The sequence below is a fragment of the Miniopterus natalensis genome, chromosome 1 (genome assembly GCF_054644295.1).
Source record: "Miniopterus natalensis isolate mMinNat1 chromosome 1, mMinNat1.hap1, whole genome shotgun sequence".
In the NCBI taxonomy this organism is placed as follows: Eukaryota; Metazoa; Chordata; class Mammalia; order Chiroptera; family Miniopteridae; genus Miniopterus; species Miniopterus natalensis.
This window is the reverse complement of record NC_142081.1, coordinates 30,556,263-30,560,152: the sequence shown is the minus strand read 5'-3', so window position 1 is coordinate 30,560,152 and position 3,890 is coordinate 30,556,263. Positions and strand designations below refer to the sequence as shown.

At 38.5% G+C, this 3,890-nt stretch overlaps 1 pseudogene; it reads right to left on the bottom strand.

Moving 5' to 3' along the window:
* Positions 1 to 1,914: 1,914 nt before the first annotated feature.
* On the bottom strand, positions 1,915 to 2,194 carry LOC107525922 (SNRPN upstream reading frame protein pseudogene; annotated as a pseudogene).
* Between the last annotated feature and the right edge of the window lie 1,696 nt (positions 2,195 to 3,890).

Here is a 3,890-nt window from a genome sequence, read left to right as displayed (position 1 = left end):
TGCTTCCTCTATTTGAGTTTGAGTTTCATTTGCTCTTCTTCTAGTTTCATAAAAGGAAAGCTTAGAGTATTGATCTTCCAGCATTCCTCTTTTCTAAGGTATTCATTAGAAGCCATAAGTTTCCTTCTAAGCACTGCTTTAGCTGCACCCCACACATTTGGTGTTTTATTTTTATTATTCTTCAGTTCAAAATATCTTCTAATTTCCTTTGTGATTTCCTCTTTGACCTGCAGGTCATTTAGAAGTTTGTCCTTAATTTTAATACATTTTGGAGCTTTCTCCTTATATTTGTGCATTGATTTCTAATGGTCAGAGAATATACTGTGTGATTTCAGTCCTTTGAAATTTGCTGAGTCTTGCCTTATGACCCAGCATATGGTCTATCTTTGGTGTACATTTGAAAAGAGTGTGTATTTTGCAGTTGTGTTTTAATGAGCTTATTGGTACAACTGGGTTTCAATCTACCATCTTCTATTTGTTTTCTATTGGTTTCATCTTGCCTTTTAAAATTTTTGATTTATTGATTGATTTTATATTGATTTTATTTATTGGGTATAGTGTCCTATAAATATCAATTAAGTTAAGTTGCTTAATAATGTTTAAATATCTTTCTATTGACTACTTGGTCGTCTTGTTTTTAGTTACTGAGAGATGTGTGTTAAAACCTCCAATTATGACTGTGACTTTGTCTATTCTTTTATTTTACTTTATTTTTTTAATATATGTTAAAGCTATATTATACCCATACAAATTTAGAATTGTTGGGTTTTCCTATTGAACTAACACTTTTATTATTATGAAATGTTCTTCATCTCTAATGACACTTCTTGCCTGAAAGTACATTTTGTCTCATAAATATAGTCATACCAGCTTTCTTTTGATTAGTGTTTCATGCTATGTCTTTTTCCATCCTTATATTTGCAAGTTATCTGTGTCTTTACGTTTAAATGGGTTTCTAATAAACAGCGTGTAATTTAGTCTTTTCCGAGAAACTGTCTGACATCGTTTACTTTTAATGAGCTTATTGATACAATTGGTTTTCAATCTACCATCTTCTAATTATTTTCTGTTGGTTTCATCTTGTCTGTAAAATTATTTATTTATTGATTGATTTTAGAAAAAGAGAGGAAGGGGGGGAGAGAGAGAAACATCGATTTGTTGTTCCACTTATTTATAATTCATTGGTTGATTCTTGCATGTGCCCTGACCTGGGATTGAACTCACAACTTTGGCGCATTGGGACAATGCTCTAACCAACTGAGCTACCTGGCCAGATGCCCATCTTGTCTTTATTCCTCCTTCCTATCTTCTTTTGTAGCAGTTAAGTTTTTATTTTATTTTTTGTCTTCATTTAATTTTTGTTATTTAGTGTTTTATTAGTAATTGCAAAACGATATATTTAAAATATTAAGTCCTCCGAATCAGGAACACAAGATATTTATTTAGGTCATATTAAGCGTGTAGTGGGTTGAATAATATCCCCCCCAAAATTCATTTATATTCAGAACCCCCAAATGTAACCTTGTTTGGAAAAGGGGTCTTTGCAGATGTAATTAAGATAAAGACTGAGATGAGATCATATAGGATTAGGGTGATCCCTAAATCCAATGAGAGTCCTTATTAGAGACAGAAAAGAACACACTGATACAGAGAAGACTATGTGAAGGTAGAGGGAGAGATTGGAATAATGCATCTTAAGCCAAGAGATGTGCCAAGAATTGCCCAACAACCCACCAGAAGCTAGGAGGCAGAGATGGGACAGTGTCTTCCTCGGAGCCTCCATAAAGGAACGAACCCTACTGACACCATCGCTTAAGACTTCTAGCCTTCTGAACTGCGAGAGAATAAATTTGTTTTAAGCCACTCATTTGGTGGTGATTTATTACAGCAGCCCTAGGAAACTAATACAAAGCCCTATAGAAAAGTTGATGTTCCAAAAGTACAGTGCTTCATCTTGATGTGCCAATACTGCTTTAACCACCTCTTGGTGTCAGCCAAGAATGCCCTTCTCAGTTCTACCTGAAAATTCTCCACATGCATTTGCAGCTGCTCGATTGCCTCGGGTACAGCTGACACTCTCTGTTGCTCAGTGAGGCTGTCCTTCAGTCCGTCTGTATCTGACTTGGATTTCCACCTCTGACAGGCGCTGGTCTGCAGTCTGTCTCAGGTGTAGGCAGGCCCTGGGCTGCTCCATCGCACCACCGGCCACTCCTCCGGCCAGAACAGCAGGCATCTCCCACAGCTGCTTTGCTCTACCCCATTGCTTTCTTGCATCCCATGTGACAGTGGGATCCCTGAAATTATAATTTGTTTGTAGTAACCTGCTCCTCCTAACCCCTGCCCCCAAAAGCTTTTAGTGTGTTGTCTTTATGCACGGTGTTCTGAAATTTCACAATGTGTCTAAGAATAAATCTTTTTTTTTTTTAAATTTATCCTGTTCTGTATTTAACAGGCCCTTTCAGTCTGAAATTTTATACCTTATATCAACTCTGGGAGATGTTCTATTATTTTTACGATTTCCCCTTCTGTTCTCTGTTCCTGGAGCTCCTGTTGGACAGATTTTGGTTCTTTTAGTTGGCTGTACCTCTCTTCACATTTTCCTCTTGTGTTTTCCATCTTTTGGTCTTTTTTGCTCTATATTCCAAGAGATTTTCTTGACTTTTTCTTTCTTGTGTTTTCAGATGTATTATTTTTATTTGGTTATTTTAAATCTCCATGAACTCTTCATTGTATTCCTTAGCTCCTTTTCCATGGCAGTCTCTTCTCATTTAAATGGATACCGTATCTTCTCTTCTTGGACACAAGTGGGAATTCCTCATAGTTTCTTATGTTTGATGAATTATCTGTATTTCTACTGGCTGTGTCCATTTTTAAAAAATGTTCCTTTTGGTTATTCTTACTCAAGCTACAGAATTTCCTACTGATCCATGTTTTTTTACGTATCCTTTTGTGAATCAAGGACAAATTTGATTGATATTGGTGGCTTGGGTGGGCTTTTCTTTGTTCAGACCCTGAATTAGAGCTAGGTTTTGCGTTTTGGGGTAAAAATGTGAATGATAGGATTCACTTTAGGGTGCTGGGGCAGGCGGTCAGGTTGAGCCTCTCCTCAAATGCCACAGCAAAGTGGGATCTCGCTGGTGCTCTAAACCTGTACTCTGAGTTGTTACTGCATAAATACACTACACATACTACCTACATTTCTTCGGAGATGATGTTTCTAACTTGGCCTGAGGGCAAAAATCATTGCTATATAGAATGATACGAGCTGGGACCAACGACTGAGGGCAGCGGGACTCCAGGCTTTGGCTCCGTCGATCCTGATACATGTCCCCATCTTTAGAGCTGGAAATGAGGGCATCAGCACTGACGACACCGTGGGTTGAGCAGGGAAATTGTATCCCTTAGAGGAGATTCAGATGCTTTTATTGAAGGTTAAGACAAAAGCCATGACTGTCCACTATAATAGGCAAATGTGATTAACCCCATTTTATGAGTGCATTTGGTAAAATATTATGAATGACTCGTGGAGGTTAAGAATGAGGAATAATATGATACAGTAATCAACCTAATATAAACAGCAGCATTGTGCTGACCAGGGCTGGAAAAGCTGGAGGAAACGGTGAAGCGTTTCCATCAACTTAACCTTGGCCCAGTTCACACCAGTTGAGGGTGGAGAGGAAGATGCCTGAGGAGAGAGAAGCTCTGAAAGTCACTCGCATCCTAGCAAATATGCTGTAGGCATCACTAGACACCAACTCCCAGCTTCTGATTTCCTGAATAGCTCTCCCTTGAAGTGGGCACAGGGTGACCACGGGAGGGGAATGCCGCTGTGGAAAAGACACTGGGATTTCACAGGATGCTTTGGGCTGTTTTACAGTCTGCCTGTATTC